This window comes from Triticum urartu, chromosome 7A, assembly GCF_056163025.1.
Source record: "Triticum urartu cultivar PI428250 chromosome 7A, HENAU_Tu73, whole genome shotgun sequence".
NCBI classification, from domain to species: domain Eukaryota; kingdom Viridiplantae; phylum Streptophyta; class Magnoliopsida; order Poales; family Poaceae; genus Triticum; species Triticum urartu.
The window spans coordinates 491,998,799-492,021,204 of record NC_141879.1 but is presented as its reverse complement, the minus strand read 5'-3'; positions in this window follow the sequence as shown (position 1 = coordinate 492,021,204).

Below are 22,406 nucleotides of genomic sequence, written 5' to 3'. Positions count from 1 at the left end.
TCAGTCCCACCGAAAATCTCTAACGGTCACTAGGTTTTCATTTTTGGTCCAACCGAGTTTGTTGATTCGGTCCCACCGAGATTGGAAAACTGTGTGTAACGGTTGGATTTTGTGTGGAGGCTATATATACCCCTCCACCTCCTCTTCATTCGAGGAGAGAGCTATCAGAACACATACACCATTCCAACTCATATGTTCTGAGAGAGAACCACCTACTCATGTGTTGAGACCAAGAAATTCCATTCCTACCATATGAATCTTGATCTCTAGCCTCTCCAAGTTGCTTTCCACTCAAATCTTCTTTCCACCAAATCCAAATCCTATGAGAGAGAGTTGAGTGTTGGGGAGACTATCATTTGAAGCACAAGAGCAAGGAGTTCATTACCTACACACCATTTGTTACTTCTTGGAGAGTGGTGTCTCCTAGATTGGCTAGGTGTCACTTGGGATCCTCCGACAAGATTGTGGAGTTGAACCAAGGAGTTTGTAAGGGCAAGGAGATCACCTACTTCGTGAAGATCTACCGCTAGTGAGGCAAGTCCTGTGTGGGCGATGGCCATGGTGGGATAGACAAGGTTGCTTCTTCGTGGACCCTTTGTGGGTGGTTGCTTCTTCGTGGACCCTTTGTGGGTGGAGCCCTGTGTGGACTCGCGCAACCGTTACCCTTGGGTGGAGCCCTGTGTGGACTCGCGCAACCGTTACCCTTTGTGGGTTGAAGTCTCCATCAACGTGGATGTAGGATAGCACCACCTATCCGAACCACGGGAAAAACATCCGTGTCTCCAATTGCGTTTGAATTCTCCAAACCCTTCCCTTTACATTCTTGCAAGTTGCATGCTTTACTTTCCGCTGCCAATATACTCTTTGCATGCTTGCTTGAATTGTGTGATGATTGCTTGACTTGTCCTAAAATAGCTAAAATCTGCCAAGAACTAAAATTGGGAAAAGGTTAAGTTTTTATTTGGTCAAGTAGTCTAATCACCCCCCTCTAGACATACTGTCGATCCTACACGTAGTTTAGATCCTAGCAAGGTGGAGGGGTGCAGGTAGGTAGGAGGTGAAATCTCCGCGCGCACCCCAGTGTTCGAACCTCAAGGGTTTGCCGGAACCCGAAATCCGACAGTTAGCATAAGCTTGCTCCTGAGAGATTAGTGGTACCCTGTAGCTGTCATCGCCGGCATGGTTGGTGAGGCTCACGGCGCGCTCAGGGGGCTCCTGGAAGGCCTCAGCTTGCAGCGCCTCCTCCTCCCAGCCCGGCTCGAGGAACGAGCCAGGGTCGTCTTCCAGCGCATACTCCTAGTCTATCATGCGGGGCACGTAGGCCTCCGAGGCCGCCGCCCCGAAGACCTCGCTTAAGTGCCCCACGCTCCACATTGCACCACCCTAAGGATGGTAGGGCGGCACTCCACCAAGACCGCGGGTGGCAACGCTCGTGCCTGCGCCCATTGGAGGTGGCGCGGGCGCGAGTGGGCGTCCGGTGCTTCTCGTCGCGCCGGTGTCGATGAAGCCTCCTGGCACACCTGGGGGTGCGCGGGCACGGCGAGGCCCGCCATGCTATCCAGCCGTGGCCTGAGGTGTAACCAGGGAGCAGAAGGGCGGTGCTCCCGAGGCCGCGACGTCCAGTAGCTCGGCGACGCGCTCCAGCAATGCATCCCGGCCGCTCTCCATCAGTCGGCATCGCAGCAGCTGCCGAGCCACCGTGAGTGCGGCCCTCATGTTTGCTTGTTCCCGTCGGGTGTGTGGCGCCGTGGCCGCAACATGGCTTGAGGACCTTGCGGCCGCCCGGACTTGTCATGGAGTGAGGGTGGACGGCGTTTGACCGCGCCGCCCGCGCCCCGCGGCGCTTGGCAGTGCGCGCGCCGCCTGGGGCGCTGGGTTGTGGTGTTCTTGGGCGGACGGCGCCGCCCGGGCCGACCAAGCCGTCCAACAGTCGGCGTTGGTCCTTGGGTCGCCGGACATCGGAACCACAGAGCGTCGGCGGATCAACCGGGGGAAGAGAAGCTCCGACGCACCCCTACCTGGCACGCTAAATGTCGGATTTTGGGTTCCGGCAAAACCCTTGAGGTTCGAACACTGGGGTGTGCACAAAAATCTCCCCCTCTCTAGCTCGCACACTCTAAGATCTCATGGCCTAGCTCGACGAACCCAAAGAACATGAGACACATGATTTATACTAGTACGGGCCACCGTTGTGGTGTAATACCCTACTCCAGTGTGGTGTGGTCGATTGCCTCTTGGGCTGAGGATGAACAGTTACAAGGGAAGAACAGCCTCGCGAGGTGAGGTGTTCTTGTGCTTGGTGAGTTGATGCTCTCTCTCTCTCTCTCTGTTTCTCCCCCTTGCTATGGTGGTGGCTAGTCCTATTTATAGAGGCCCTGGTCCTCTTCCCTAATATTGAGCGGGAAGGGATCCCACAATGGCCAAATTCGAAGGGAGACAACTAGTACAAGCTATCCTGACAAAAGTAGTCTTCGCCTGCCAAAGGCTCTGGTGGTTACGCCGTCTTGGGCTCCGTGGTGACCTTCGTCCTACCGTCCTGCTGGTCTTGGTCTTGTTGCACCGATATGGAAACCTTTGCCTGATGCCTCGGGACTCCTCCCCTGCGGTCGCCCCTTTAGCACCAAAGAGGAAACGAGGACACTGCATGCTGGCGCCCGCCTGGCGCCTGCCTAGCTCCAGTCGTCATGGCTTACGTCACGTAAATCTCGCGAGGTGTCCCTTGCCTTGATCTCTCTGCCCCTCGCGAGCCAGCCTGGTGAGGCCGCCCCTAAGGAGGTCTTGTGTCGTCTGCCTTGCGAGGCTTGGCCCCTCACGAGGGTCTTGAGTGTTTTCTAGTGAAGATGGGCCGTACAGGGCCGCTAGTGGAGCCATGCTGCGGGCCACAGGCAGGCAAGTCTGGGGCCCCCGTTCCCAGAACGCCGACAGATGACTTCTGTCCCATTATTTTTGGTAGACCTTTCTTGAACACCATTAATGCTAAGATAGATTGTGAGAAACAAACTATCGGTGTTAGTTTTGGAAATGAGTCTCATGAGTTTAATTTTTCCAAGTTTAGTAGAAAGCTTCATGAAAAAGAATTGCCTAGTAAAGATGAATTAATTGGTCTTCCTTCTATTGTTGTACCACCTACTGATCCTTTAGAACAATATTTGCCAGACCATGAGAATGATTTTCATATGCATGGAAGAAATGAAATAGATAAAATTTTCTTTGTACAACGTCCTATGCTTGAACACAATTTGCCTATTGAAACTCTAGGAGGTCCTCCTCCACCTAAAGGTGATACTGTGTTTGAATTAAAACAATTGCCAAACACTTTGAAATATGCTTATCTTGATGAAAATAAGATATATCCTATCATTATCAGTGCTAACCTTTCAGAACATGAAGAAGAAAGATTATTAAAAGTTCTAAAGAAGCACCGGGCTACTATTGGATATACTCTTGATGATTTAAAGGGCATTAGTCCCACTCTATGGCAGCACAAAATTAATATGGAATCTAATGCTAAACCCATTGTTGATCAATAACGTCGGTTAAATCCGAAGATGAAAGAAGTGGTAAGAACGGAAATATTAAAACTTCTAGAAGCAGGTATAATCTATCCCATAGCTGATAGTAGATGGGTAAGCCATGTTCATTGTGTTCCTAAGAAAGGAGGTATAATTGTTGTTCCTAATGATAAGGATGAACTTATTCCACAAAGAATTGTCACAGGATATAGAATGGTAATTGAATTTAGAAAATTAAACAAAGCAACTAGAAAATATCATTACCCTCTGCCTTTTATTGATCAAATGCTTGAAAGATTATCTAAGCACACACACTTTTGCTTGCTTGATGGATATTCTGGCTTTTCACAAATACCTATTTCTCAATTTGATCAAGAAAAGACCACTTTTACTTGTCCCTTTGGAACCTATGCTTATAGACGTATACTTTTGGTTTATGTAATGCACCTGCTACCTTTCAAAGATGTATGACTGCTATATTCTCTGACTTCTGTGAAAATATTGTTGAGGTTTTCATGGATGACTTTTCTGTTTATGGGAAGTCTTTTGATGATTGTTTAAGCAATATTGATCGAGTTTTGCAGAGATGTGAACAAACAAATCTTGTTTTGAATTGGGAGAAGTGCCACTTTATGGTTAATGAAGGCATTGTCTTGGGTCATAAAATTTCTGAAAGAGGTATTGAAGTGGACAAAGCTAAGGTCGATGCAATTGAGAAAATGCCATGTCCTAAAGATATAAAAGGTATTCGTAGTTTCTTAGGTCATGCTGGTTTTTATAGGAGATTTATCAAAAACTTTTCAAAAGTTTCAGGCCTCTTACTAATCTCTTGCAGAAGGACATTCCTTTCGTTTTTGATGATGATTGTTTAGAAGCCTTTGAAACACTTAAGAAAGCCTTAATTTCTGCACCTATTGTTCAACCACCTGATTGGAACTTGCCTTTTGAAATTATGTATGATGCTAGTGATTATGCTGTTGGTGTTGTTCTAGGACAAAGAGTTGATAAGAAACTTAATGTTATTCATTATGCTAGTAAAACTCTAGACAGTTCTCAAAGAAATTATGCTACTACTGAAAAAGAATTCTTAGCAGTTGTGTTTGCTTGTGATAAATTTAGACCTTATATTGTTGATTCCAAAGTAACTGTTCACACAGACCTTGCTGCTATTAAATATCTTATGGAAAAGAAAGATGCTAAACCTAGACTTATTCGATGGGTTCTTTTGTTACAAGAATTTGATTTACATATCATTGATAGAAAAGGAGCTGAGAACCCAGTTGCTGATAATTTGTCTAGGCTTGAAAATGTGCTTGATGACCCACTACCTATTGATGATAGTTTTCCTGATGAGCAGTTAGCTGCAATAAATGTTTCTCATAGTACTCCTTGGTATGCCGATTATGCTAATTACATCATTGCTAAATATTTACCAACTAGGTTTACTTACCAAAAAAAGAAAAAAAATATTCTATGATTTAAGACATTGCTTTTGGGATGACCCACATCTTTATAAAGAAGGAGTAGATGGTATTATTAGACGTTGTGTACCTGAGAATGAACAGGGACAAATCCTACAGAAATGTCACTCCAAGGCTTATGGAGGGCATCATGCTGGACATAGAACTGCTCACAAGGTATTGCAATCTGGATTTTATTGGCCTACTCTCTTCAAGGATGCCCGTAAGTTCGTCTTATCTTGTGATGAATGTCAAAGGATAGGTAATATTAGCGTCAAGAAATGCCTATGGATTATTCACTTGCTGTTGAACCATTTGATGTTTGGGGATTTGATTACATGGGACCTCTTCCTTCCTCTAATGGGTATACTCATATTTTGGTTGATGTTGATTATGTTTCTAAATGGGTAGAAGCTATTCCAATCAGTAGTGTTGATCACAACACCTCTATTAAAATGCTTAAGGAAGCTAGTTTCCCAAGGTTTGGAGTCCCTAGATATTTAATGACGGATGGTGGTTCACACTTTATTCATGGTGCTTTCCATAAAATGCTTGCCAAGTATGATGTTAACCATAGAATTGCATCACATTACCATCCTCAGTCTAGTGGTCAAGTAGAACTTAGCAATAGAAAAATAAAATCAATTTTTCAAAAGACTGTCAATAGGTCCAGGAAGAATTGGTCTAAGAAATTAGATGATGCACTTTGGGCTTATAGAACAACATATAAAAATCCTATGGGTATGTCTCCTTATAAAATGGTTTATGGAAAAGCTTGTCATTTGCCTCTTGAGTTAGAACATAAAGCATATTGGGCAATCAAAGAACTCAATTATGATTTCAAACTTGCTGGTGAACAGAGGTTCTCATTAGATGAATGGAGAACCCAAGCCTATGAAAATGCCAAATCATTTAAAGAAAAAGTAAAAAGATGGCATGACAAAAGAATTCAAAAGCGTGAGTTTAAAGTCAGAGAATATGTTCTTTTTGCTTTAGATGAATAAAAGTTTAGCTCGATCCTATCTTAGTTGAGAGTTTGCTTAGTGATCTATCCTTGTAATCGTGTGCAAGTTATATAATAAAGTTTAGTATGAGTTTTTGCTTTGTTTACTTTCATGTTGCAAATAAAAGAAAAGAAATAAGAAAGGAAACAAATAAAAGAAAGGAAATAAATAAAGAAAAGATTATATACTAATCCTATGGTATGTGATGGAACCACATAAGGAAAAGTATAAGTAGAAAATTTTATTAGAGATTGACAAACATAGCATTAGTCAATGATGCAACTCATGAAAGAATTAATAAGGGAAGAAAATATTCACATATAAATATACTATCCTAGAAATCTTTTGTGATTGTGAGCCCTCATCAAAATATTATATGCCAAAATTGTTGACGTTGGACAAGGAAGACAACTTAATGATTTATGTTTGTTCATATTCACATAGAAGTCTTGTTGTCATAGATCTTTTAACATGCGGTGCTTGCCCCCTATCTTTGCTAGCCAATAATTCCGCACTAAGTAGAGATACTACTTGTGCATCCAAAAACACTTAAACCCAAATCTTATTTTCAAGTGTCCTCCATACCTACCTAGGGATTGAGCAAGATCCCTCAAGTAAGTTGGCATCAGTGCAAAAAGGCAATAAAAATTGCTTCTAAAAGTGTGAGATCATTTAGTGTAAGAGAAAATTGAGCGTTGCACGGACCTGTGATGGTGAAGAATAAAAGCGACAGACTGCATAATAAAGGTCGCTATCACAAGGGGCAATGTAACATGACGTTCTTTTGCACTAAGGGATTGAGCATACAAAAAAATAAGTGCATGACAACCTCTGCTTCCCTCTGCGAAGGGCCTATCTTTTACTTTTATGCAAAGAGTCAAAGTTTTTCTCTCTATTCCTTTTATTTTTCTCTTTTGGCAAGCATCATGTGGTGAGGAAAGATCTAGGCACATATGTCCAGTTGAATATGGGTGGCATGAGTTATTATTGTTGACATCACCCTTGAGGTGAGTATGTTGGGAGGCAAAACCATAAGCCCCTATCTTTCTATGTGTCCGGTTGAAACGTTTGCTCATGGGTACGCGGTGAGGGTTAGCAATCATAGAAGACTATATGATGGTTGAGTATGTGGACTTTCCTAAAGGCTCCGACACGTGACCCTTTCCTGAAAAGATGATGAATTGTAGTTGCAAAGTTGACTGAGAACATACTTTGTTGGTTTCTAATAGAGTTTTTCTTTATACTTCGATTGTGTGATGAACTATTACTTATTCATGATAAGTATATGATGAAAGTTCTATGATAAAAGTCCTATGTTTAATTTTTTTGTTGTTATAATAATCAACATGATGCTTCTATGTCTGTATTTTGTTTTTATCGACACCTCTCTCTCAAAGCATGTGGACATGTTTTTCGATTTTGGTTTTCGCTTGAGGACAAGTGAGGTCTAAGCTTGGGGGCGTTGATACGCCCATTTTGCATCATGTTTTCTTACTATTATTTATAATGTTTTTATCCATAATAATGCTTTTTAGAGTAATTCTAATGACTTTTCTCTCATAATTTGCAGGGTACACACCAAGAGGGAGAATTCTGGCAGCTGGAAATCTGGACCTGGAAAAGCTACGCCAGACCACCTATTCTGCACAACTCCAAACAAGCTGAAACTTCACGGAGATTTTTTATGGATTATTTAAGAATGATTGGAAAAAATAAGCACTATAGGGGGCCCACCAGGTGGGCACAACCCACCTGGGCGCGCCAGGGAGCCCAAGCGCGCCCTGGTGGGTTGTGCCCCCCTCGGCCCACCTCTGGTGCCCATATTTTGGTATATAAGTCATTTTAACCTAGAAACTAAGGAGAGGACTTTTGGGACGAAGCGTCGCCGCCTCGAGGTGAAACTTTGGCAGGAGCACTTTTGCCCTCCGGCGGAGCAATTCCGCCAAGGGAACTTCCCTCCCGGAGGGGGAAATCATCATCATCATCATCATCACCAACAACTCTCACATCTTGGGGAGGGCAATCACCATCAACATCTTCAACAACACCATCTCCTCTCAAACCTTAGTTCATCTCTTGTGTTCAATCTTGTTGATTATTATATGGTTTATTTGGTGGAAGATTATATGTTCAGATCCAATATGCTATTTAATACCCCTATGATCTTGAGCATGATTATTATTTGTGAGTAATTACCTTTGTTCTTGAGGTCACGGGAGAAATCATGTTGCAAGTAATCATGTGAATTTGATATGTGTTCGATATTTTGATAGTATGTATGTTGTGATTCCCTTAGTGGTGTCATGTGAACGTCGACTACATGACACTTCACCATATTTGGGCCTAAGGGAATGCATTGTGGAGTAGCAATTAGATGATGGGTTGCAAGAGTGACAGAAGCTGACACCCTAGTTTATGCGCTATTCCGTAAGGGACCGATTAGATCCAAAAGTTTAATGCAATGGTTAGAATTTATTCTTAATACTTTTCTCGTAGTTGCGGATGCTTGCGGGAGGGTTAATCATAAGTAGGAGGTTTGTTCAAGTAATAACAACACCTAAGCACTGGTCCACCCACACATCAAATTATCAAAGTAGCAAACACAAATCGAACCAACATGATGAAAGTGACTAGATGAAATTCCCGTGTACCCTCAAGAACGCTTTGCTTATCATAAGAGACTATTTTGTCCTGTCCTTTGCCTCAAAAGGATTGGGCTACCTTGCTGCAATTTTGTTACTACTATCGTTACTTGCTTGTTACAAATTATCTTGCTATCAAACTACTCTGCTACTTACAATTTCAGCACTTGCAGACATTACCTTACTGAAAACTACTTGTCATTTCCTTCTGCTCCTCCTTGGGTACGACACTCTTACTTATCGAAAAGAGCTACTATTGATCCCCTATACTTGTGGGTCATCAAGCAACCACCACCGCGGTTTGGATGACCTCCTTGACGCAGAGCATCGTTGGAGATCCCCATGGGAGGTGGCGGTAGCCGGCCGCAAGGAAGTTGTCAGTGTCAAAACCGGCGGATCTCGGGTAGGGGGTCCCGAACTGTGCGTCTAGGCGGATGGTAACAGGAGGCAGGGGACATGATGTTTTACCCAGGTTCGGGCCCTCTTGATGGAGGTAAAAGCCTATGTCTTGCTTGATTAATATTGATGATATGGGTAGTACAAGAGTAGATCTACCATGAGATCAGAGAGGCTAAACCCTAGAAGCTAGCCTATGGTATGATTGTATGTATCTGATCTATCGACTAGCCTGGCTTCGGTTTATATAATGCACCAGAGGCCTAGGATAACAAGAGTCCTAGTCGAATACGCCGGTGGGGAGGAGTCCTTGTCTTGATCGCCAAGTCTTACGAAATCTTCCTTGTATGCGGCAGCTGTCCGAACTAGCCCATGAGTATACGGCCATGGGGGTCTTCGGCCCAATCTAACAGATCGGGAGATGACATGGTGAGTACCCCCTAGTCCAGGACACCGTCAGTAGCCCCCTGAACCGGTCTTCAAGTTAGGGACGCTCCTCGATTCTTCCGAACCGTTCTTCATCTTCGGTCGTCGGTCTTGAAAACTGGTTCAACAAATCTTCTCATCTTCGATCTTGAGGATCGCCGAAATGCATTCGACAGGTTTACACGTCGGGTATCCGAGGAGCCCCTTTAAGTTTCCGACCTTTATCAATGCCTTGTTATTTTTATGACACACCTCGGGTTTGAAGTTGTTCCCGGGAGGCAGTGTCCTCTTGCGTCCGAGCTCCAACGCGGGACTGCATTCGAGCTCCAATGCCGGACTATGTATCCAAGCTCTAACGCCGGACTATGTATCCGAGCTCCAACGCTGGACTATATATCCGAGCTCCAACGCCGGACTATATCCGAGGTGTCGTAAATCACCTTGGTTCAAAGAAGTTTGAAGGAGTTTAGCCGAGCTTAATGCCGGAAATGCCCTCTATGGAGCAAGCCACTAGCGCCTGAGCTTTATGTCGGACTGCTTCCGAGGTGGTGCACCACCCCGAATGTGGGCCAATTTTTTTGAATATTTTTTATTGCTGCAATTTATTCTCTGCCGAGATATATAGCCAGTAGCCCTCAAGGTGTGTATCGGTCTAAAACCCGAGATGCACCTGCAGGATGACGTAAGACCGCTGATCCCAGTAGCCGCTGAGACTCAGGTTGATTTGCAAAATCGGCCTGAGGATCAAGTCCTAGCTCGGCAGAATACTTCGGGACACAAAAAGCGGCGTGCTCAGTCCTCGAGACTCAGGTTGGGTGCGGTCGACCAACCTGAGGATCAAAATCTCCTCGGCAACTGTATTGCACTTAAAATTTTCTGCATTGAACATGCAATGCAGTAGCCCCCGAGACACTGATCGGGTGGCAACACCAGATCAGGGGATCGATGTGCCCCTTTAATATTTTTTAAATAATAAGCCCGAAGCCCAGTAGCCCCCAAGCCTTAATGTGGGCACGGGTGGCCGAATTAAGGATCGATATCCATAGGAAAATCACAAATTATGTGTAATGACTCTATGTATCCAAGTACTTTACATCATTAATGCTCGGATCCGCATTGTACAAAACTTTGTTGACCGACCATCGGCTTCCACCTCCTCAGCTAGTAGCCGAGGAGTGTTTGTCCTACTTTATAAAGCCTTTATGAGGGCAAAGATTTACGACAAACAAGGCAATCTGGCCATACGGTTTTATAAACAAAGGTACGCAGAGAGATATGTTATATTACAGTTTAACATAAGAAATGTCTTCCAAAGAAAATAGTCCCGCTATCGGTTCCTTTCTTTGGGTTGTCATGCTAAGCATGATCATGAAACCTCAGCTCCAATGTAAGAGCAAAATATCGAGTATTTAGTTTGGGAGGCCAGTTAATAGCCCCCGGTAGTGTTCGGCGACAGCCGAGGTCAAGCCGTAAACACTTCGGCCATTGTTATGAATGGCCCGTCATTTAACACCGTCATCGGATCGCTGACCAGTTTACGCTTATTGTGACAGTCAGTTTTCGGCTTTCTCCACTGAGGTGCTTAACCATGTGAGCTGGAAGCACAATCGCAGTGGTTCTCCCTTTGCACACCTAGCCAAACAAAGCGGAACGTAGGAGCCAAGCGCAGGAGCCGGGCAACCCAACTATTGACCGAAGACACAATTCGAAACCGATGCATATATAGCAATATCCGAGAATGTTTTTGCCGAATCTCTAAAGGTGTCCGGCGTTGCACTGCGAGACTTGTGCTGAAAACACACAAATAGTTTAAAAGTGCCACAAGCTTGGAAAACCAAAAAACGTCAGTAAAAACTTGACGTCCGAACAAGATCAAGTGTTCGGTGCCAATCCGAAAATTGGCTTTAGAAAAAAAGTGCTTCTGTCGTGCTTTAACATGACACATCCTATCTCAAGACTTCAAGCGGGTCAGCCTACGGCTTCAACCTCCTATCCCGAAGGCGGAGTACTTCTCGTTAGGCCAGCTTAGCAAACTAAACTCTAGCGGCTTTGAGAGAGAAATTAGGCTCCCCGGCTAGTGACCACACACTCGTGTCGAAAAAGGAGTGATAAATAATAATAATAATAAAACTTTGCAACGACTAAGAACAAGAACACTTATTATAAAACAGCTCAAATAAATTTAAGAGCCCCCAAGTGACTTGGGTAAAAGAATGATTGCACGTGCCGAGGTACTTATATCATATCTATGTTCAACCGAAATTTAAACGCGTCTTAACCGACCGTCGGCTTCTCCCTCTTCGGTCAAGGATCGAAAAGTGTTACATACTCCATCTGTCGAGAATATCGACGGTGTTTCCAATAACCGGGCAATCAGGCCATAAGGCCGTAACAGACAAAGCGCGCTCAGGGAACTTATGATATATTACTGCAAAGTGTAAGAAGCATCTTCGAAGAAAATAGTACCCCCACCGATACCTTTCTTTGGTGCTCATTGTTATTATGAGACTTGTGCAATAGACTTTTTGTACTCATGAGTTCTGTTGTGTGCCGACCATCATTGAAAACTATAAGAGCGCTAGCTTTTGGCTTCACCCAGTCTGAGGTCCGGCCCGGATGACCCGATCGTGACAATCGCAGAGGTGCTCCCTTTACTCCCTAGCTGAACTGTGGGAAAATATGCCCTAGAGGCAATAATAAAGTGGTTATTATTATATTTCCTTGTTCATTATAATCGTTTATTATCCATGCTAGAATTGTATTGATAGGAAACTCAGATACATGTGTGGATACATAGACAACACCATGTCCCTAGTAAGCCTCTAGTTGACTAGCTCGTTGATCAATAGATGGTTACGGTTTCCTAACCATGGACATTGGATGTCGTTGATAACGGGATCACATCATTAGGAGAATGATGTGATGGACAAGACCCAATCCTAAGCCTAGCACAAAGATCGTGTAGTTCGTATGCTAAAGCTTTTCTAATGTCAAGTATCAAATCCTTAGACCATGAGATTGTGCAACTCCCGGATACCGTAGGAGTGCTTTGGGTGTGCCAAACGTCACAACGTAACTGGGTGGCTATAAAGGTACACTACAGGTATCTCCGAAAGTGTCTGTTGGGTTGGCACGAATCGAGACTGGGATTTGTCACTCCGTGTAAATTGAGAGGTATCTCTGGGCCCACTCGGTAGGACATCATCATAATGTGCACAATGTGATCAAGGAGTTGATCACGGGATGATGTGTTACGGAACGAGTAAAGAGACTTGCCGGTAACGAGATTGAACAAGGTATCGGGATACCGACGATCGAATCTCGGGCAAGTACTATACCGCTAGACAAAGGGAATTGTATACGGGATTGATTGAATCCTTGACATCGTGGTTCATCCGATGAGATCATCGTGGAGCATGTGGGAGCCAACATGGGTATCCAGATCCCGCTGTTGGTTATTGACTGGAGAGTTGTCTCGGCCATGTCTGCATGACTCCCGAGCCCGTAGGGTCTACACACTTAAGGTTCGATGACGCTAGGGTTATAGGGAAAGTATGTACGCGGTTACCGAATGTTGTTCGGAGTCCCGGATGAGATCCCGGACGTCACGAGGAGTTCCGGAATGGTCCGCAGGTAAAGATTGATATATAGGAAGTATGGTTTTGGCCACCGGAAGTGTTCCGGGCATCACCGGTAGTGTACCGGGACCACTGGAGGGGTCCGGGGGTCCACCAGGTGGGGCCACCAGCCCTGGAGGCCTACATGGGCCAATAGTGGGAAGGGACCAGCCCCTAGGTGGGCTGGGGCGCCTCCCACCAAGGCCCAAGGCGCAAGGGAGAGTGGGAGGGGGCAAACCCTAGGTCCAGATGGGCCTTAAGGCCCACCCTAGGAGCGCCCCCCTCTCTCCCCCCTTGGCCACAACTCTAGATCGGTTTTGGGGCTGCCGCCACCCCTACGGAGGGAACCCTAGATGGGGGCGCAGCCCCTCCCCTTCCCCTATATATACTTGAGGTATTGGGGGCTGCAACACACGCGAGATCATCTCCCTCTTGGCGCAGCCCTACCCCTCTCCCTCCTTGTCTCTCGTAGTGCTTGGCGAAGCCCTGCTGGAGTTCCGCGCTCCTCCACCACCACCACACCATCGTGCTGCTGCTGGACGGAGTCTTCCCAACCTCTCCTTCTCCCCTTGCTGGATGAAGGCGTGGGAGACGTCACCGGGCTGCACGTGTGTTGAACGCGGAGGCGCCGTGGTTCGGCGCTTAGATCAGAATCAACCGCGATCTGAATCGCTACGAGTACGACTCCTTCATCCGCGTTCTTGCAACGCTTCCGCTTAGCGATCTACAAGGGTATGTAGATGCACTCTCCTTCCTCTTGTTGCTAGATTACTCCATAGATTGATCTTGGTGATGCGTAGAAAATTTTAAATTTCTGCTATGATCCCCAACACGAACAATCGGGAACGTAGGAGTAAACACAGGAGCGAGGCAACCCAGCTTGCAAATCGCTTAAGTCAATATGGTGCATATTATGGCATAATACACGAACAAGGAACGAAGCCGTACAAGTATAATCATATGCAAGAGGAAAAGCTTCATAAAGGAAGCCCCCAAGTGAATTGGGTCCTTGAATTTGTGTGTCACAAACAAAGTTTTGACAAGGAGATTTTCTACAAGCAACTTTTTTCCAAAAAAGTATAATTCTTGGTCGAACCAAACACAAGTAAAAAATTTAAAACTTGGAGCATGAAGGCAACTTAGCTGGTTAATGTGTTCGGTATTGACGACGTGGTCCGAGCTTGATGCGGGACAAGGTTCCGTCCCCCAAGCCGGTCCCGAGGTGGCGGAGCAAAGAGCTCGGCACGCCGAAGTGGTGACATAGCACGGCCAATGCAGGCCGGCAGAGTGGTACCGAAGTCCCCGACATGGGGTAATGAAGTGTTGACGAAACCCACCATCCAGCCGAGGTGACGTGGTATGTCAGTACGCCGAGTTGACGATACTGCCCAACCCGGATCATTTTCCTGTGCACAAGAAATAGTGCAAACCGGAGATAATAGTAATGATAATAATAAAAAATGTTGCATAATAAATAATTTATGCAAAGTGAGTAATAAAAGAAATATGGCCTGGCGCCGAAGTCAATGTCGATGCAGGGCGTCGGCGTGACGCAGTGAAGGCGTGACAAAGCCTGAATTTGCAGGGCGGTCCGGGCTCCGGATGCGGCTTTCGCCGAACAATGTACGGAAACTGACCGAACCACGACGCGACCGTTTTTAATGTGGCCGCCATTTGATAGACCTGTGTACAGATGATGTAACAAACCAGAGTAATAATTCCTTAAGAAAAATAAACCCAACAAGCAAAAATTGTTAGGATTAATAGCACCTGGTTTATTTGCTGTAGCATTCCGAAGAAAAGCGACTCCCAAAATCGGGAATTGATCCACACACCCATTGCCTAATGGGCGATAAAGTGATGGCCCGGTGATGCTGGCAAAGGTTGGCTTGCCGAGGCGAAGCCCTCGGTCCAGCTAACGTGACGAAGCTGGTCGGCTGGTGACGCCGAAGTCACCGGAGTATGTTGATGAAGAAATAGCCAAGTCCTCGGTCTAGCTGAGGTGACGGAGCCTCGATGTCAGCCGATGATTCGAAGTAGGTCGGCGTGATGGACACCAGCTTGAAGAAGCAATAGTGCGGCCCTGCCGATGCAGGTCGTGACGTGGTCGATGTCGGCTTGATGAAGCGACCGTGCGGCGATGCCGGTATGCCCGCTCCGTGTAATCCGTGGGGCGGCGATGTTGGTGATGATTTATCCTTCGCGATGTCGGACTCTTGTTCGGCTTGCCGAGATGATGATCCAAAGAAGTTGAGCTTGGCTCAACAAAGTGATGACGTGTCTAGCGCAGGTCGGCAGCCGTGGACCAATATTACCGGAGTGGTTTGACACCAGCATGATGTTGAAGATCATGTTCAAAAGATCTTAAAGTTAGTGGGATGTGTTCAGAAACAAAACAAAATACCCCATACAAAACTTCCTTCAAAAGGGATGTCCGAAATCCCGTTTACAAAAAGACGAACTCGGGTCGGATTCGTTTTCGCGCAGAAAACAGATCCGAAAAGTGATGCACTAATCGGAAGGTTCCCGGACTTTGGACGGTCGGGTCGAGCTGAAATTTGGAGAGGTGGTAGATATAGGAATTCTGCAGCTGATCAACGGTTGGATCTTCCAAAGGACGTCCGAGCTAGAAGTTGGACACCACGCCCTAAACTCATCCAGATTCCCGTCCAGATTTGACAGGGCTCCGGTATATCGTGGATTGCCAGAGATTCCTCCATCGGAACTCGACGAAATTTTCCATGGTTGTTGTAGACTCAATTCCACACAATTCCACCAAAGAGATCATTAAAAAGACACTTGAGAAGGCGGTGGCGGCGGACACAAGTTTGCTGTCCAGAAAAACAGCACGGCCGCCCGAGAGCAATGTTGACGTTGAGCCCCCGGGCTCCCTGGATGATTCCTCCATGATCTTGATAGAGATCGGAGTTGATGTTGATGAATGCCCTCATCCGAACATGACAATCGGAGGTAGGGCATAGTCCTTGGTCCAGCCAAGGTGACCAGTCGAGCCGGTGACGAAGATGTCGACGTCGCAATTAATCTGCAGACGAGCCATCAATCCTTTTGCCGATCACACAGCGGAACTCGTAATGAAAGCACCAATGTCGGTGTCAAAACCGGCGGATCTCGGGTAGGGGGTCCCGAACTATGCATCTAGGCAGATGGTAACATGAGGCAGGGGACACGATGTTTTACCCAGGTTCGGGCCCTCTTGATGGAGGTAAAACCCTATGTCCTGCTTGATTAATATTGATGATATAGGTAGTACAAGAGTAGATCTACCACGAGATCAGAGAGGCTAAACCCTAGAAGCTAGCCTATGGTATGATTGTATGTATCTAATCTATCGACTAGCCTGGCCTTGGTTTATATAATGCACTAGAGGCCTAGGATAACAAGAGTCCTAGCCGAATACGCCGGTGGGGAGGAGTCCTTGTCTTGATCGCCAAGTCTTACGGAATCTTCCTTGTATGCGGCAGCTGTCCGAACTAGCCCATGAGTATACGGCCATGGGGGTCTTCGGCCCAATCTAACAGATCGGGAGATGACGTGGTGAGTACCCCCTAGTCCAGGACACCGTCAGAAGTACTCGGTGAAGCCCCTTGCGGTCCTCCACCTTGATATCGCCCACACATGTAGTGTGCGCTCAATGTACACGCTGGTAGGGTAGAGCCTCTCCGGCACGGTGGGTGGGAAGCGGTAGGTTGGTCCGGTGTACTGCATGGCTAAGGGATGTGAAGTAGAAGGAGAAGGGGTCGAAGAAGATGGGGTCGAAGAACAAGAAGGGCGGATGGCAGAGGATGGGAGATAGATGAGGGATGTGAGAGGAAGAAGAAGATGATGGGTGGTTTAAATAGCCGTAGTGCGACGTGTTATTTCGCCCGTGGTAGTAATGGGGTCAAATGTGAACTAGCTCATTTTCACACCCACCGCGGCATCGGGAACTCAATCTCTGTAGGTTAAATCAAAACAAGGGTCAAGCAAAAAAAACAGAGCCAATGCAACGACCCAACCAGAGCTTGGTTTCATTTTGGGCCCAGTAACTACGTTTTTTCGCGGAGTCAATGGTGGGCGAGCACAACCAATGGGAGAATATCTTGCGGATCACCCCACGATACAACAATGCGGAGCTGTCCATGTGATCCAACGACGCAGAGCCTGCACGTAGCCAGCCCTTCTAGAAGACCACATCTGAGGGTTGTCGCTTGCTGCTAGTGTATGATCGGATGGCTGTGTTCGGAGCTAGGGTTAGGCAAAACCCCACGGGGTTTAGAGGGGTTTTGAGCTGGTCAACGGGGTTATCTAGGCTTTGACTGAGCATAACTAATTTTCAAAAAAAATATGAAACCTTTGCCGTCGTTGTTTTATAAGACACACTAACGAGGAAAAATACTAAACTTGGTATACAAATTTTTTTTAAAAAACTAGGTGGCGCGATCGGGGTCAAATGAGCACCATTAATTTTAAAAAACCAAAAAATATAAAACCTGCACACAATGTTGTCTTATGTGACATGTTACCAACCAAAAATTATAAACTTGGTCTATAGACATTTTCATGAAAAAACCTTCACACATATGAGCTATCACGTATAACATTGCAGAGAGTTCAAGGAGAGGAGGTAGGGTTCCCTTAGGTTTTTGAAAATTTAAAAAGAATCAAAAAATTCACCAAAGCTTGATTTCAATGTGAATAAGAAGGATCTGAACTTAGTTTTCCATTTTCATATTTTAAACGTGTTTTAATGGTTTCCTATTAAAGCATATTTTTTTCAAATAAATGTAAAAATATGAAGATTAATTCAATAAATAGTGAGACTTCGAATCTACACTATATAGATTGAATAGGTGTTAATAAAAAATATTTGGCTCATTTGGAGTAGGTCCAAAAAAAACTTGATTACAAATGGAGCTCATTTGGAGCACATTTTTGATGACTATAAGTTTTACCATGCAAAAGAGATCGGATTGATTACTTAACGTCTATAATAGTTCAGCAAACTTTGGAACATCACACCATAGGGCAATGGACTTCAAGTGTTGGTTCAAATTCAAATTTTTCCTCAAACTCAAATAGGAATATTTGAGCTGTTATTGGAATACTTAATCAAATGATGGACTATCTTCATTCAAATGTTGTTTTTTGCTCTGTTATTGGAATATTTGATCAAATGATGGACTATTTGCTCTTTTTGCTTATTCTTTGCAGCATGTCTGATTAGTGAAGCAACACTGAAGCAGCATTTGTAATTATTGCAACACCTAAACTCATAGCTCACAACATCTAAACAGAACATACCATACACCACACGCAAATTTAAGGACGGACAAATATAGATAGCATAATACATTACTACCATAGATCACACACAAAGTTTAGATACCACCACACAAAGTTTACCAAACAGCCACATTCAGTTTACCAAAAGTAAAAGATAAAACATCATCATATCATCACATCACACTGGAAGAGGAGTCATGGCCTTCGCGAGGGCAGCATGTTGCCCCCTGATCTTGTAGTCCTCCCCGCGAATCGCTACATCCTCTGCATGAGACACAAGGTGACCGAAGCAGCCATCCCTAGGCTTTGCCTTGGTGGTGGAGTAGGGGCAGTGTCACTTCTTGATCTTGCGGTTGTAGAAGGAAGCAACTCCCTTGGCCTTGATCTTCTCCTCCTCCTTCACTGTGAAGGACACGACGTTGATGTTGTATACATCTTCTCCAGACTCATACTGCATGATACGTCTCCAGTGTATCTATAATTTTTGATTGCTCCATGCTATATTATCTACTATTTTGGACATTATTGGGCTTTATACACTTTTATATTATTTTTGGGACTAACCTATTAACCGGAGGCCCAGCCCAGAATTGTTGTTTTTTGCCTATTTGTAGCGACCAGACCTCAAACGGTCCAATCTATGTGCTTAGGTGTCATCCCTGGATCAGTAATGCTGACACCACATAGTACTTGAAGGATTTATAACAGAGTAGCAATCACACACTTATTACATCGAGTGTCTCAAAAGAGAACTTATTACAATAAATATGGCTTAAGGCCATCTAATTACGATAACAGCGGAAGGCTTGGAAGGTAAGTGAGTCCATCAACTCCAACGACATCACTGAGTATAGAACCACGACCTAAAAACTCCTTAATCATTGTCTGAGAAGTCTGCAACATTAACGTTGCAGCCCGAAACGGGTCAGCACATGGAATATGCTGGCAAAGTAACACATAGAGAGTAATGGAATGAAATAGCTATTCTATATGCATATTTGGCTAGTGGAAAGCTCTATGGTTACAGTTTTGCGTAAAGCCAATTTTTCCCTACTGCAAAGGAATAAATTTATTTAACTATCATGGTAGTTGTTAAACATTGAGAATGGTTGACAGCATTCTCAATCCCAATTAAGCATCATCATTAAACAAACCCAACAAAATTTAAATTTTAGAGTAACATGTTGAGATTCACATGATAATCCAGGTACTAGATACTCAAGATGTCCATAACCGGGGACACGGCTAACCATGATTAGTTTATACACTCTGCAGAGGTTTGCGCACTTTTCCCCACAAGACTCGATCGCCTCCGTTTGGTTTCTCGCACTACATGGTGTTTGAGAAGACGGATGACCGAGACATAGTCTTTCAGAAGCGCTAGCACCTTACGATCGGGTAGACCGTTACACCTACTTTCCCCTACATCTGCTAGTCTACCACAGTAAGAGTTCGCACAATTTAATCAACTATGCTAGAGCCCATAATAGCTTGTGGCTGCACACGGAAGTTTCTAGCATGAATAATCTCATGATCCCTTTGAGCCTGGGTGGCGGTCGATAAAGAAAAACAGGCAATCGCTAGAATACCCAGGTGCCTCAATCCACCCAGATGTGTATTTAAGTTGCCACCTTAAGTAAACCATTAATTAACAATCTCACATCTGTCATGGATTTCACTCACCCAACCCACGTCTACTAGCATAGCATGCATAATAAGCAAACATAGAAGTAACTCCCAAAGGTTTGATAATAACAGGTAATAGGTACTACCTCAGCTACTTCCCAAACCCACAATTTAATTAGATCCTAATCATGCAATGTGTGAGGATTGATCTAATGCAATAAAACTGGGTAGTGGGAAAGCATGATCAAGGTGTTACTTGCCTTGCTGATGATCCGGGAAACCTAGCGATTCGAAGTAGCAAGCGGCGCACTCCGGGTACTCTATCACAAACAAACAAGCATACAATAAGTACTCAACTAATGCACAGGTAAAACTCAAATAAGAGATCTAACCAGAAAGTTCAACTTAAGAACTCCGGTTGGCAAAAGAATCAAATCGAACGAAGCAACGAAAGACAAACGACAAAAGAAACATGCTTCGTTTACTATTCTGGATCTAGGGCAATTTTTACAGTGGCAAAAACTTATTTGAGTTGGTTAAACGGAAAGTGGGTTTCGAGACGAAACTCAAGGCGCTTGAGTCACCTGATTCCGATAAACGAGCGAAAAGTTTGACTAAAACGAAAATCGGATCAGAGATCGCGATCAGAAAAATCGCGGATTAAATCCCAGAAAAAGAAAAACGACGAACGTTCGTCAAAACGAACGAACGGACGAACACTCGCTATTTAAATAAACCAGAAAAACTGATCTATTTAAAAAAACTGAAACTAAAAAAACGAGCAAAACCGTCAGAAAACCGAACGGTTTTTCGAGAAAAACTGGAGGCAAAAAAAACTACCTCCGGCGACTCCGGCGGTGGCGGCGGTCCGGCGGGTCCGACGGGGCGGCGGCGGGGCGGCGTGGCGGCGCGACGGCGGGGCGGGGCGGCGGCTTGGGCTTCGTCCTGGGGCGGGGCTCGGCTTATAAGAGGCCCGGCCAGGAGAGTCCTGGCCAGTTACGGCCCAAGGTCGGTTCAGATCCTTTTTTTAAATAATTACGTTCGGAAGAAAAAACAAAAGAAATACTAAATGGACTCCAAAAATCCCGAAATAAATTTTCCCCGACTTCTAAAATCAAGCCGCACAGGATGAACATTTATTTGGGGCCTAAATGCAATTTTGAAAAACGCGCATTTTTCCTAAATTCAAATAAAATAGCAAATAAAACCAAAATAAAATCTTATTTGATTTTTTATTAAATCCTCAATATTTCTTTATTTTGGGAAAGTCATTTTATTCCCTCTCTCATATTTTTGTAATAGAAATAATTGAAGATAAAATAAATAAAATCAAATGATCCTATTTTCAAAATTTGAGACAACTCAAATATGAAAATAACGAAATCCCCAACTCTCTCCGAGGGTCCTTGAGTTGCGTGAAATTTCTAGGATCAACCAAAATGCAATAAATATGATATGCAATGATGATCTAGTGTATAACATTCCAAATTGAAAATTTGGGATGTTACAAACCTACCCCCCCTTAAGATGAATCTCGCCCTCGAGATTCGGGTTGGCTAGAAAATATGTGAGGGTGGTCCTTCAGCAAATCTTCCTCTCGCTCCCAGGTGGCTTCATCCTCCGTGTGGTGGCTCCAATGAACCTTGCAAAACTTGATAACCTTGCTGCGGGTGACTCGACTGGCATACTCTAGAATCTTAACTGGTTTCTCCTCATAGGTCAAATCACTGTCCAACTGAATAGCTTCCAGCGGTACCGTATCTCTCAGCGGTATATCAGCCATCTCTGCGTGGCACTTCTTCAACTGGGATACGTGGAACACGTCGTGAACTCCCGACAATCCTTCAGGCAATTCCAACTTGTAGGCTACTTCTCCCATATGTTCCAAAACTTTGTATGGGCCTACAAAACGTGGCGCTAACTTTCCCTTAACTACAAAGTGCTTAACTCCTCGAAGTGGAGATACTCGAAGATAAACTCGGTCTCCGACTTCGTAAACTGTCTCCTTGCGTTTAGAATCTGCGTAGCTCTTCTGCCTGGATTGGGCTACCTTGAGCCTATCGCGAATCAATTGCACTTTCTGTTCAGACTCCCTAATCAGATCCGGACCAAACAACTGGCGGTCTCCAACTTCATCCCAAGACAATGGGGTCCTGCACCTCCTTCCGTACAAGTCTTTGAAAGGTGCCATCTTCAAACTGGATTGATAGTTGTTGTTGTTGTAAGAGAACTCTGCATATGGCAAATTCTCGTCCCAACTAGATCCGTAATCTAGCGCACAAGCTCTTAGCATATCCTCCAAAATCTGATTGACTCTCTCAGTCTGTCCATCTGTCTGCGGGTGGGAAGCTGTGCTAAACTCCAGTCTGGTACCCAAAGTCTCATGCAACTAATTCCAGAACTTTGAGGTAAACTGGGTTCCTCTATATGATACAATGCT